The sequence below is a fragment of the Lynx canadensis genome, chromosome B1 (genome assembly GCF_007474595.2).
Source record: "Lynx canadensis isolate LIC74 chromosome B1, mLynCan4.pri.v2, whole genome shotgun sequence".
Taxonomy (NCBI): Eukaryota; Metazoa; Chordata; class Mammalia; order Carnivora; family Felidae; genus Lynx; species Lynx canadensis.
In genome coordinates this window covers 135092896-135108207 of record NC_044306.2, presented here as the reverse complement: position 1 = coordinate 135108207, position 15312 = coordinate 135092896, and the positions used below count along the sequence as shown (strand labels likewise).

Here is a 15312-nt window from a genome sequence, read left to right as displayed (position 1 = left end):
CGAGATCGTGACCTGGCTGAAGTCGGACGCTTAACCGACTGCGCCACCCAGGCGCCCCAGAGATAAACTTTAAATAAAAGAGTATCAAAATGAAGTAGCAAGTGCCAAATAAAACAAGACGGAGACCAAAGATTCCTTGACATCTTTGGCATTTGGTTACTGGTAACAACGAGGGCCATTCCAGCAGTGGCGTGCACAGAGGTGGATTCCAGTGAGTTGAGAGTGAATAAGAGATGAACAATTTACAGCAGTAAGTATTTATTAAGTGCCTACTCTGTGCCAGGAGCTGCGCTAAACTTTAGAAATACAATTGGGAGCAAGTCTGACAGTCTCTGCCTATAAGGAGTATATAGCTAGTAGAAAATGAGACAATGTAAAACTAGTGTGATGATGATTTGACAGAGGAAAATTCAGGGTGATGTGGAAGCATGTCAGATGGGCACTGACTCTGGATTCGGGGGAACGATGAACATTTAAATAGGGCAAAGACTACAAATCCTAGTTCTCCTCTTCTTCTTGGGCACACAGCCAGATGACATTTCCAGCCTCCTATACAGTTAGAGGTGGCCATATAACTAAGTTCCAGCTGGCAGAATGTGAGCAGAAGGGAAATACACCACTTCCGGGCCTTCCCAATAAAAGTCACTCTGTGCTTTTATACCCGTCTGTTATTTGGTGATCTTGGACGCCACAGGTGAATATGGCAGGGTCTTCATCAGCCTGGCTCCTCACATCCCTGAACAGAGCAGACACCTTCCCCTTATCCAGTTATTTATCTCCCAGGGGAAAGGTAAACAAAAAAGAAATAAACTTCTATTGTGTTTAAACCTCTGTTGGGCTTTTTGGTCAATTTATTATAGCAGCCAGAATTATTCTAATGTATATGAATTGGAGGAGGTGAAGGAATTAGCCCAAGAAAAGCAATGCCATTTATAATTTACATGTTTATGTGTCTATCTCCTGACTGGATAGATGGCAGGATCTTTGACCCTGTCTATTCAATTTTATATCCCTATGACTTAGCACAGTGTCTAATATGAATCAGTCACTCAGTAAACATTCATTGAATGAAAATGAATTAGTAAGTTACCTCAGGGATAAGATTACATTTTTAAAATCTGTGTTTTATCTTTATTTCAGATTTATATGAATCTAATGAATCTAAACAACTATCATAATTTACATTTTCTTCATTTTATTAAGCCTAGTCATTCTCCCCTTAATCCAGTAATGCTCCTCATATGTACAGCGCTATTAAATATATCCCCAATATTGACTTTAGCTGTATTAATGGCATTCATGTCTGATTTTTCAAGCCTAGTGCATTCTGTATGGATGCCATGAATATAAATTTACAGTGACTATGTTATCTCTCTCACATTTAGACACAAAAGTATTGAAGAGTATTTTTAGTGACTCTTCATCAAGTCCTTGGATTGCATTTTTTAATTATTCTTTTAGAACCTGCCACTTGTCCATGGTATTCAATATTATCAGATCAAATGCAAATTGGTATAGCATTTAATAAATAATTTTAAAAATCGATTGTGTTGTTATAGTTGCATTGGTATCTATTTCAATGCTAGTCTCTATTTTCAGTATTTTTAATTTTTTTATATTAAACATAATTTATTGTCAGATTGGTTTCCATACAACACCCAGTGCTCATCCCAACAGGTGCCCTCCTCAATGCCCATCACCCCCTTTCCCATCTCCCCCACCCCCCATCAACCCTCAGTTTGTTCTCAGTATTTAAGTCTCTTAATAAGAGTATCTTAAGAGTATCTTAAGTATCTTAAGAGTATCTTAAGTCTCTTAACCTCCCTCTGTGTAACTTTTTCCCCTCCCCCTCCCCCATGGTTCTGTTAAGTTTTCTCAGGATCCACATATGAGTGAAAACATATGGTAACTGTCTTTCTCTGCCTGGCTTATTTCACTTAGCATAATACCCTCCAGTTCCATCCACGTTGCTACAAATGGCCAGATTTCATTCTTTTTCATTGCCAAGTAGTATTCCATTGTATATATAAACCACATCTTCTTTATCCATTCGTCAGTTGATGGACATTTGCTATCCAGTTCTCCCAGCACCATTTGTTAAAGAGTATTTTTAATTTTTTTTTATGTTTATTTATTTTTGAGAGACAGAGACAGAGACAGAGACAGAGCACACGCAGGGAAGGGGCAGAGAGACAGGGAGATACAGAATCCAAAGCAGGCTCCAGGCTCTGAGCTGTCAGTGCAGAGCCCAATGCCAGCTTGAACTCACAAACCATGAGATCATGACCTGAGCCAAAGTCAGATGCTTAACCAATTGAAGCCACCCAGGAGACCCTGAGTATTTTGATTATTTATGTATTACTTCTGAAATTAGGGAGACATACTATTTACTTAATACACGGTAGGTAGGTAGGTAGGTAGATAGATAGACAGACATAGATATACTCATTATAGTATTGATGGATTTAATATGCAACAATTCAACATTTAAGGTGTTCTCATTATGTGCCCCACACTTTTGAAGTCTTGAGACTATAAGGATGAATTAGCCAGATCTTTTTCCCAAGGAGATTCATCATCTGACAACAGACACAGACTTAAAGAGCAATAAAAATATGAACAGTACCAAAAGAGATGTAAATATAGCATGTTATACCAATACAGGTAAGAGAGTAATTACTTTTGCTAAGCAATAGGAAAAGTGAGTTAAAGTTTGACAAATATAGTAAACTTACAGCTGAAAACTGAAATGACTAGCAGTTTCCCAGGTAAAATGATAGACAGGCCAAGACCATCTCAGGTGAGGGGAAATAGCTTCATATATATATAAACAGAAGCAAAAAAAGTGGCCAGCACATTTGGGAACAATGACTAATATGTCATTTTTAAATACACGAATTTTAATTTGTAAGCAACTTTACTCTGTAAACAATGTCCTAGATTCATTGCATTGTTCCCAATTTCTCCCACTTTGATACAGTTCTCTACTGGTTCTTGAAACTTGCCTTCCTCCCTCACATAGAATCTCCCTCCCAACAGGATTAGGAATTAGTTTCTGCCTCTCTAGCTCCTTTTGCTCTGGCTCTTAATTCCAATCTTGCCTTCAGGAGCTTTGGATTAGAGTCTTTTACTGTCTATGTGTTCATTAAACTATAAAAAACAGTTCTCCATGTAACCAATCCCTTAGAAACTTCCCATGACCCAGGTCAGGTAACACTAATAAATATTAACATGTATTGACTATTGACGACTGCCAGGCATTGTATTAACTAATTTAGACCGCTTTAACAACTCTGTACATACATTATTTCTATCAGCCCCACCTTCGGGTGAAATAACCGAGGTCACACATAGGTAAGACCTAGTCAGGATCCCAGCCAGGGCACTCTGGCTCCAGTCTGTATTCTTACCCACTATGTTATGCTTCTCATTATGTGCTGGCCAGTTCATCCAATTCCAAACAAAGGGCAGGTTTTGAAATTTCCCAGCTTGAAAATCAAGGGAAGACAGACATTCAAGAAGAATTTGATGAATATTTAACATTTCCAAACATTACAGAGAAGTAAAAAGTAGGAGCTGAGAAAGAAGCCAGTGGATTAATCATTTAGGGAGTCATGGTAGCCTTCTCCAGAACATCCTACTCCACCAGAGGACTCATGGTGATAGAATTGGCACTGTCCGTGAAATGAGACTTTACGTATGTAGAGGCACTACATTCAGACTACTGTATTCAGAAGCTTGATGATGAGGGAGAGTCAAAGAGGTAGTTTGAGGGGCAGGCACATCCTAAGTAACTTTTTTTTTAACATGAGAATTTGGTGGGAAGTCTTCTAGAAACAAGGGAGAAGAAGGTCCTGGAGAACAGATAGCAGGTGATGCAAGATAGAGAGCAAACCCCTAAGTCCCGGTGGCAGGGGAGGGAAGGGATGGAAGTGAAAATACAGGTGGGTGGCCAGCCTCCAGGCAGAGAAGACTGTAGATGACAGAGTTCGGAGGTGGAAGGGGAAACTGGGAGCTCACACGCCTGGGGACATCTGTTTTTTCCAGGAAGTGGGAGGTAAAGCCTTCTATAAAAAATGGGGCAGGAGAAGTAGACCTGGGAGCTGGCAATGCCAGTTGTAAAAAGGACTGTCACAGTCACCATGGGAAAAGAGATGGAGCTGATGAGACACGTAAGTAAAAGGATTGAAGCAACAAGGGCCCAGCTGAGGATGAAGCTCAAAACTTATAATGGAGGAAATCAGCATGATTATGTGATTTCACAAGCTGAGCGCTGCCTTCCAGCAGTACAGAAAACAGCTGGTTGGGCTGATCTGAATGGGGGTTTAGAAAACAGGGAGCTGCAGAAGACAAAGAGGTAAGAACATGGAGAGCATCAGAGACTGTCTTTGAAAATCATTTCCACAGTGCCAGGCTAAAGAGGAAAAAGGTAATCCAGCAGTAGAATGACAGACTCAGAGAACAGAGGGCCTTGAAAGACTCGCGTCCATAAGGAGATGCAAAAGGAGGTGAAAGAAGGAACATGGTTAATGTGCCAACAGTTTGCCTTATAATTTTCCTCTGCTTCCTGATTCTTTAAATTATCTTGGGCACCTGAAACCTCCATGCCAGTGAATTATTTAACATTCTAAGTCTACTAGATTTTTGCTATACTAGTTATTCTGCAACTTACACTTTTCCTAGTTTAAACTGAGTTTCTCTCATTGATTGCCTGGCAATCTAAAATTCACTCATTCTTGGGGCGCCTGGGTGGCTCAGTTGGTTAAGCGTCCAACTCCGGCTCAGGTCATGATCTCACAGCCAGTGAGTTTGGTCCCGCATCAGTCTCTGTGCTGACAGCTCAGAGCCTGGGGCCTGCTTCGGATTCTGTGTCTCCCTCTCTCTCTGCTCCTCCCCCACTCATGCTCTCTCTCTCTCTGTCTCTCAAAGATGAATAAATGTTAAAAAAAAAATTAAAATTCATTCATTGTGTATCAGCTGCTAGCCCTGCAGTGGGTATGTAACTAGGAAAAGGCAGCTCCTCTGGGTAAAGGGGACACCTCAGGGCACATTGCAGGATGGTGAGGGCACCCCCACACGCTCCTCCATCCATGTGTCCTTGTGCAGGGCAACATATTCCCCAACCATATTTTCCAATCCCAGGTGGAATGAAAGAAAACAACTTTTTTTTTTTTTTTTTTTAATTTTTTTTTCAACGTTTATTTATTTTTGGGACAGAGAGAGACAGAGCATGAACGGGGGAGGGGCAGAGAGAGAGGGAGACACAGAATCGGAAACAGGCTCCAGGCTCTGAGCCATCAGCCCAGAGCCTGACGCAGGGCTTGAACTCACGGACCACGAGATCGTGACCTGGCTGAAGTCGGACGCTTAACCGACTGCGCCACCCAGGCGCCCCAGAAAACAACTTTTAAATATATTTGGCATTGCATCTCTCTGGTTTGGAAGTAAAATCTTGATTTTTATGAATGGACATATTAAAATCTTCTGTGGAAAATATTTTCAGTGATAAAAAACAAATATAAGTATAGATGAGGAAGAGCATCACTAAAAGAACTTGAAAATACATGTCTTTAAATAAAAGAAACCCATCAAATGAAGTGGCTACATTCCCTCTCTGATTGTAATTTAGACTCCCCCTCCTACAGAGAAGCTTAAAATGCAATGGTTCAACGCTGGATTCATAACTTTGGACATGTAAAGTGAAACTCACTTGACAAGGTCAAATATTTTAAATAAACTTAATAAATCCGGGAGTAGAGAGCGGAACAAGGAAATGATAGGGCTGTCACTCAAACTTTCAAACTGAAAGATGTCTTCCTTCGTCCTCAGCTCCCACATTCAAATCTGTCATCAGAAAGACAACTCAGACTCTATAAACAGAATGTGATGCTGTAATGGGCCAGAAGCATGACTTTGGAGAGAGAGAGGCCAAGAACCTTCCTTCTGAGCTTTATAAAAAGCTCCTCTAAGCCTTAGTATTTTTAGTTATAATATTTATAACACCTACCTGCTCTTCTTTTGTTTTTTGTTTTGTTCTCAGCCATTTTACCTACAGATAGAGTAGTAAATGAGAGTGATTTCAGAGTAGGAAATGAGAATGATTTCTGGAATCTGAGGAAAAGCAATTGCCATCTGTTATTTAGCATAATTTAACTGAAGACTTTGCTCCCTTTCTATAAGGAATGTTGGCTCTTCCAAGATGCATTGGCTAGTGCAGGATTAGCCTTTAGGTATTTGTATTTAAATTAGTTTATTTGTAAAAGTATAACCATGGATGCAATTCACTTATTTACTCTTAATTAAAAAAATGTTTAGTCCACCAAGGACTGGAGGATCCACTTTCAAGATGACTCACAAACATGGCTGGCAAGTTGGCGCTGGCTGTTGGCTAAGAGCTCAGCTGGGATTAAAGATTTGGGGACCTTGATTCTTCTCCACCCAGGCCTCTCCATGTGCCCAGGGTTTCCTCACAACCGGGAGGCTGGCATCCAAAGGCAAGCATCTCCACATACAGGGAGAAAGCCAGGCAGAGTTTGCATTGCCTTTATGACAAAGTCTCTGGGGTTAAATAGCATCACTTCTACTGTACCTCATCAATTAAGGCAGTCACAAAGGCCTGCCCTGGTTCAAGAGAGGGGCAAGAGTATGTGGGACCAGAATCATCGTTGTGGCTGTTTTTAGAAAATACAACCTCCCACATTGACTTTGTCACACACTAAATTCCTAAGCAGATTTGGATCTATTTCGGGTTTTGTTCGTTTAATCTGTCTGTTGCTATATACCAGTACCATAGTGTTTTAACTGTTGAGACTTTATAATATGGTCTGATATCTGATAGAGCTCTTGTCCCCTCATTACTCCTCTCTTCCAGAGATCTCTTGGATATTTTTGCTTTTTATTCTTTTTTCATACTACTAATTTTTAAATTAGCTTGTCTGATTAAGAAGCTGTTGGTACTTTTATTGTGATAACATTGTACTTATAAAGTAATTTAAGGAACACGGACACTGCTTTAATGACGGAACTTCCCATCCAAAATCATGGTATACCTTTGTTCAAGTATTTGAAATGTATAATAAATACATTTGTTCAAGGAAAAAAAAAATGTTTAATGTTTATTTTTGAGAGAGAGATAGAGTGTGAGCAGGGAAGGGGCAGAGAGAGAGGGAGACACAGAATCCGAAGCAGCCTCCAGGCTCTGAGCTGTCAGCACAGAGCCCAGTGTGGGGCTCATACTCACAAATCACAAGATCATGACCTGAGCCAAGGTCAGACACTTAACCCACTGAGCCACCCAGGCGCCCCTGGATGTACTTTAATCCTACAATTAATCAGGATTTATGTATCTGGAAAAACAGTACATGGACCATAAACCATTTTTATTTTTGCAGTGAAATCTATTGAAGCCTTGAAAGCTAGGTCCTTAAAGAAATAAGAATCAGTCTCACTTAGTCATTTAATCTTTGGGATTAGAGACTGAAAATACATACATACATACATACATGAATACATTCATAAATGATTGATAGATAGATAGATAGATAGATAAGGTTTACTAATTAATTCTCCTGATAAGGTCCCTTAGCATTTCTACCAATATCTGATTTATAGAGAAGACTCAACCATCTGTAAGTAAATAATTACCTCTGGAAATTTAAGTGACTATTTTTCCCCTCTGCCAAGGAAAATGCTACTGGACTACAAGTTCCTGCTATCAGTTTTTACTAAAGGGACACAAATTAATTACAAATTTACTGAAGGATGACAGATTCAGAATAAATGTCCATAATACACTCTAAAATCAAATATAATTTTTAAGATTATATACTACCAGCCCGTCAGTTTCAATTATCACAGTGACAATGATATATTTACAAATATGAACACATGCATACTTATTGATTAATACATAGAAATAGGAATTATATATATGTATATTATGTAAGCGTACTGCCATTAAACTTCTACATAGTTTCTCAAAGTACCACATTTTCTCTGTGAAGGAAAAAATATGATATTTAAAAATCTTGGTTGTCAATGGAGAAATACAGCAAATATGTATTTGGGGATTGTGTTATACAAAAGGGCCAAAGGGCAAAATGTAGGAAAAAGATACAGTTTCTGTCCTATTGCACTGGACCACTGCCACCTCACACCTCTTATCAATATAAAGGCAATATTTGAAGCTCAATGTTCCTTATATCAACAAGGTTGCAGTTAAAGGTCTAAATTGTAAAATTAATGGGAAATAACAGGGATATAAAATGTGCTGATATTCCATATGTGGATCAGGATAATCATCTCCACTGGTCAGGGGCTAACTGAAAATGTGTGATTAAAGCTGCATCATTTAGCACAACAGTTGTTTAGGAGCTCTAAGAAATGTGCCTTAGGACAGTGAGTGATGTTTCCAGAAACCAAGTAAAATCATCATTTGAGACCCACAGATCCCACAGATCCAGTGTCCTTTGTGTTATTCAGGAAGTCTGTTATTTTTCATCAATACCCTGGATGATTTCACTTAAAATGATGGATACTTAAAATCAATCCTCTGGATGATTTTACCCATTTTCCTTCACACCATCAGCCTCATGACCACAAAACTATCTAGTCTGTGCTTAAAGATGGTTAGCTGGGTCTGTGTAGCCACGTTACAAATTTAAAAACTAATATTTAACACTTGTATAAATATTGTGAATAATCTTGGTTAACTGAATCTCAGAATGAAGGCTATGACCAAAATGTTCCGATATTTCTTTGCTAGACTCAGTTATGGAAGAGTAGTAAAGTCGTTTTTTAAATCCTATGTTTGTAACTGTAATGTGAATCTAATATGCACAATCTGCTAATAACACAGTTGTTACAATCAGCCATCTTCCTGGGTTATGTAAGTTGACCTTTTGCAATTTTCCACAGGTAGAAAAGAGTAACATTAAGTCTACCTTCCATGTTAAAGTCATGAAAATATCAGACTTAAGGCAATTTCTTGTATCTCACTTGTTTTAAACAAGTGAGTCCTGTGAGATACTAATAAATCCCCATTTTATAGATGTGTAAACCAACGTTACAGAGACTGAAAATTAAATACAGTCATTGATAAAACACAATGGTAAATCCAATTATCTTAAGGCATAAGTACATTTGTAACTATAGTGACTGAACATGATAATATAAGGTATCTTAAAGCATCTGCAATTGAATCGATAATATTTAAATGTGCAAATATTTTACAGAATTCAAAGAATTTACTCACTTAAATCCTTCCTAATAATAATTAGCAATAAGCAGATATTCAATATCTTTCCATCATGTTGCTGAACATTGCCAAGTTTCCATCTCTTTTGTTCTGGTACATTTACAAATATTCCATAACCTTTCCCAGCCATTTAGGGGGGGAAAAATGTGCTATTAGTTCAAGGGTGATTAAATCAGCATGTGCATGGAATAACTCCAATTCATCACTAAGATGATAAAAGCTGTTAAAAGCATCAGTGACTCAATAGAGTCTTTTTCTTTAATAAAAATGAGCACATTAAAAAGAGGACTTACAGTAAGCCATTTTTTAAGTACTTAAAGGCTATTATTATTTGAAGAAGTTTCCATGGACAGTGATTGCTCTACTAATATGGGTTGACTTGACATTTTATATATATAATTGGTAATAATATTAAAATATATATATATAATTGGTAATATTTATAGCATAATTATTATATATCATTACATTATAATATATCATATTCAATTAAGATAAATGAATCCATTGGATTAATATGTGTGTATTATATATATATATTTTATATTATAATATAAATTATATATCGGTTATATATTCATTATGTGTATAAATATATGGATATATATCCAAGTTAACACAGATTAATACACTGGATTATTTCCAGGGCATCTTATAACTACAATTATTTTAACTTTAATTTAACTCTAATTGGAATTTCATAAAAATTTAGTTAACATAAAATGTGTCATCTTATTTCTACATATTTAATTTTCTACACACAAGTTTTTTACAAAAAGCCACCCAAAGTCTATGCTTTTGTCAGTATTAAGCTTTCATCTTTGATATAAATATCTTATAAAAGATCACCTTGCACAATTGGATTGGGATTGCTTACAAGTTGTTATATGCAGATGACAAAGAGAACAAGCCCAAGAAGGAAAAGAATATGGTTTTCCTTCCTGGCATTTAAACTGTACAATCAGCTCTTTCCAGTTAAAGAGCAGACCAGCCTTGGCAAGTCTTCTCTGCTTAAGTTTGGTTGCTGACTTTTGCCACCATTTTGTCAGTTTGAATCATCTTTGCAGAAAGAAATATAGAAAACAGAAATGTTTTTTTGGCTGGGCAAGCAACAACAGGATGGAAGCGAGAGAAGATAGTGAGCTCTCTGATGTTGATTTGTTCCTATGTACTTTTTTTGTTCTGGAGCGGGTAGTAGAAACAAAAAAATCCGTAGAAACTCTTCTGATTGGAAAAATATTCTGAAAGGATTTTCTCATCTAACTCCTGACCACTGTTGTTAAAAAAGCATCTTATAGATTACAATTCCCCACCTAGAAAGCTACAGAGAACTTATTTGTTCACATCGAGCAGCAGAATCATTGTTTCTTTCTTCTTTTTATTTTAAATTTATTGAGGTGGGGCACCTGGATGGCTCAGTCAGTTAAGCATCCGACTTTGGCTGAGGTCATGATCTCATGGTTGGGTTCGTGAGTTCGAGCCCCAGGCTCTGTGCTGACAGCTCAGAGCTTGGACCCTGCTTCAGATTCTGTGTCTCCCTCTCTCTGCCCCTCCTCCACTCATGCTCCATCTTTCTCTCTCTCTCTCTGTCTCTCTCTCTCAAAAATAAACATTAAAAAAAAATTTTTTTTTAATTTTTTTTTCAACGTTTTTTATTTATTTTTGGGACAGAGAGAGACAGAGCATGAACGGGGGAGGGACAGAGAGAGAGGGAGACACAGAATCGGAAACAGGCTCCAGGCTCCGAGCCATCAGCCCAGAGCCTGACGCGGGGCTCGAACTCACGGACCGTGAGATCGTGGCCTGGCTGAAGTCGGACGCTTAACCGACTGCGCCACCCAGGCGCCCCAACATTAAAAAATTTTTAATAAAATTCGTTGAGGTATAGTTGACATACAATATTATGAGTTTTAAGGTATACAACATAGTGATTCTACATTTGTGTATGTTGAAAAATAGTCACGCTATAAGCCCAGTTAACTATCTGTCACGTTACAAAGCTAATACAATGTTATTGACTATATTCCCCATGCTGTACATTACATCCCCATGACTTACTTACTTTATAACTGGGAGTCTGTGCTTCTTAATCCCCCTCTCACATTTTGCCCATCCCTCAACCCTCCTTTCTTCTAGCAACCACCAATCTGTTCTCTGTATCAGTGAATCCAGGTTTTGTTTTGTTTGTTTTGTTTATTAGATTCCACATGAAGTGCAAAAATCATGAAGTATTTGTCTTTGAATTCAGTTTGCTAATATTTGGTTTGAGGATTTTTGCATCTATGTTCATCAAGAATACTGGCCTGTAATTTTCTTTTTTTGTGGTGTCCTAGTGTGGTTTTGGTATCACAATGATGCTGTCTTCATAAAATGAATTTGGAAGATTTCCCTCATCTTCAATTTTTTGGAAGAGTATGGCAAGGATAGGTATTAAATCTTTGTTAAGTAGAATTCACTAGTGAAGCTGTCTTGTGCTGGACTTTTGTTTGTTAGGAGGTTTTTGATTGCTGATTCAATCGCTTTTACTAGTAATCAGTCTCTTCAGGTATCTTAGTCTTAAAAGTTTATAAATTTCTAGGAATCTATCCATTACTTCTAGGTTGTTGGCATTTAATTTGTTCATAATAGTCTCTTTTGACCCTTTGTGGTATCAGTTGTAACTTCTCCTTCATTTCTGATTTTATTTACTTGACCCCTCTTTTTATCTTGATCAATCTGGCTCAAGGCTTGTCAATTTTGTTCATCTTTTCAAAGAACCAGTTCTTAGTTTCATTGATCTTTTCTATTATTATTTTAGTCTCTATTTCATTTATTTCCACTCTGATCTTTATTATTTCTGTCCTTCCACTAACTTTGGGCTTCATGTGTTTTCCTTATTCTAGTTCCTTTAGGTGCAAAGTTAAATTGTTTATTTGAGATTTCTCTTGTGTCTTTTTTTTTTATGTTTATTTATTTTTGAGAGAGAGAGAGAGAGAGAGAGGGAGAGAGACAGAGAAAGAGAGAGTATGCACAAGTGGGTGAGAAGCAGAGAGAAAGGAAGAGAATCCCAAGCAGGTTCTTCACTGTCAGCACATAGCCCCAATACCAGGCTCCATCTCACAAACCTTGAGCTCATGAGCCGAGCTGAAATCAAGAGCCAGACACTTAATCTACTGAGCCACCCAGGCTCTCCCTCTTGTGTCTTTAGGTAAATGCTATGAACTTTTCTCTCGGAACTGTTTTTGCTGCATCTTCTAGATTTTGGTATGTTTTCTTTTGTCTCTAGGTTTCTTTTTAATTTATCATGTTGTTCTATCTCTTTATATCTGTCGTTTTTACAGTATTCTTCTTATAATTGATTTTTAGTTTCATATCATTGTGGTCAGAAAAGATGCTTGATATGATTCAATCTTCTTGAATTTATTGAGACTTGTTTTGTGACCTAATATGTGATCTATTCTGTGGAATGTTCCACATGCACTTGAGAAGAATATGTATCCTGTTGCTTTTGGATGGAATGATTTATAAATATGTTAAGTCCCTCTGGTCTAATATATCATTTAAGGCCCATGTTTCCTTATTGATTTTCTATCTGGATGATCCATCCATTGATAGAAGTTGATTGTCAAAATACCCTACATATTGTATTGCTTTCAGTTTCTGCCTTTAGGTCTGGTGGTATTTGCTTTACATATTTAGGTGCTCCAATGTCAGTTGCATATGTATTTACACCTGTTTTATCTTCTTATTGGAGTGACCCCTTTTATCATTAGGTAATGCTCTCCTTCTGCCTCTTTTATTATAGTCTGTTTTAAAGTCTATTTTGTCTAATATAAGTATAGCTACCCCAACTTTAATTTTGTTTCCATTTGAATGAAACGTCATTTTCTATCCTTTCACTGTCAGACTCCATATCTGGAGTCTCTTATAGGCAGTATATAAATGTGTCTTTTTTAAAAATCCATTCACCCCCTCTATGTCTTTTAATTGGAGAATTTAGTCCATTTACATTTGAAATCATTACTGATAGGTTTGTGCTTATTGCCATTTTGTTTGTTGTTTTCTGGCTACTTTTGTAGTTCTCTCTTTTTTCCCTGGTGGCTGGATGACTTTCTTTAATGTTTTATTTAGATTCCTTTCTTATTTTCTTTTTTATATTTACTATAAGTTTTTGCTTTGTGCTCACATATAACAGCCTATTGATATAACAGTCTATTTTTAAGTCAGTAGCAACTTAAATTTGTACACATTCCAAAACTCTACACTTTTACTCCCTTGACAATTTATATTTTTGATGTCACATTTTATATCTTTTTATTGGATGTGTCATCTTTTATTGTATGTAGTTTTAGTTAATTTTACTACTTTTGTCTTCTGACCTCTTTAAGTAGATTTATAAGTGATTAACTTACTACCTTTTCTATATATTTACCTTTTCCAGTGAAATTTTCACTTTGATATGTTTTCTTGTTATTAATTTTTGCCTTGTTTTTCAGCTTAAAGAAGTCCCTTTAATATTTCTAAGGCTAGTTTGGTAGTAGCTAATTCCTTTAGCTTTTGCTTGTCTAAAAAACTCCTTATCTCTTCTTCAAATCTGAATAATAATCTTTCCAGGTAGCATATTTTTGGTTGAAAGTTTTTTTTTTTGCTTTCAGCACTTTGAATATATTGTGCCACTCCCTTCTGACCTGAAAAGCGTCTGTTGAGAAATCTGCTAACAGCCTTATAGAATTTCGTTGTATGAAACAGTTTTTCTCTTGATGCTTTTAAGATTCTCTCTTTAAGTTTTGACAGTTTAATTATAATATGACTTGGAATTATAATTCTCTTGGCTTCCTGGTCCTGGATGTCTGTTTCCCTCCCCAGGTGAAGAAGTTTTCAGACAATATTTCTTTAAATAAGCTTTCTGCCACTTTCTCTCTCTCTTCTTCTGGGACCTCTATAATGGGAATGCGATTCTGCCTGATGTTGCCCAGAGGTCCCTTAAATTATCTTCATTTATTGTTTTTCTTTTTGCCTCTCATTCTGGATGAGTCTATTGCTTTATCTTCTATGTTGCTGATCCATTCTTCTACTTTATCCAGTCTGCTGTTGACCCCCCCCTCCACCACCCCCAGCATATTTTTCAGTTCAGGCATTGTATTCTTCAGCTCTGTGACTTCTGTTTGGTACTTTCTTATATTTTCTACCTCTTTGTTAAAGTTCTTACTATGTTCATCCATTCTTCTCCCGAGTTCAGTGAGCATCTTTAATAACCATTACTTTCAATTCTTTATGAGGTATATTACTTATCTCTGTATCATTGAGGTCTTTTTCTGAAGTTTTGTTTTGTTTCATTTAGAACATATTTCTGTTTCCCTATTTTGTTTGACTCTCTGTGTTTCTATGTATCGGACAAAACAGCTACTTCTTTCGGTCTTTATCCTTCTTATTCAAACTTTCCCTAGCTTTTGGGTTTCTTGAACCTTTGTAATTGTCTAAACTGCCCGATATATTCTTGATATAGCCCCTAGTTGAGGGTGTGCTAAGACTTTTCAGTGATCCAAGGAGAAGAATCTCATTTAGCACCTGGTTTCAGGCTGATGGGAGCCAGACCCTCAGGCAGCAGTTTTTAAAGTCTGCAAATATATACAGTCCTCTGGGACTGCATTTATAATACCTGTTGGCCTTTAGACCAGGAGATCTGGAGGTGTCCCTGGGTGAGTTGCAATTGGGACTCCAGAAAAACTTATAAGCTCCTTTCTGGGAAGTCTCATCAAACTGAGCTATCTATAGTCAAGGGAGTATGCAAGAATGATGTATCCTTGCTTATGTTCCCTAGGAGCACCTCCTAGACCTCTAGATATGTGGGAAACTGGAAGCCTGTCCATCAGGCTGAAGCTCCAGGCTAAGTAAATAGGTCTTTTTCATAGGAAGATTGGACTTGTGTTTCAGTCAGCTGTGTACCTCCCTGGGGGTGGTGGCCTGTCAAGAGGTGTCTTTCTGATTGTTACAGTTCCATGGGGTTCTGGAATGCCAGTCCTCTTGGCCACCAGGGTCGGGTGATCAAGGGATGTCCCCTGTGTAGATTACACATG

The 15312-nt window shown here is 37.5% G+C and overlaps 1 protein-coding gene across 10 annotated transcripts in view; it reads right to left on the bottom strand.

Annotated features, from left to right (window-relative positions):
- MAPK10 (mitogen-activated protein kinase 10) overlaps positions 1-15312 on the bottom strand; it is a 342250-nt gene that overhangs the window by 114048 nt on the left and 212890 nt on the right. The gene's annotated exons all lie outside the window — the stretch shown is intronic.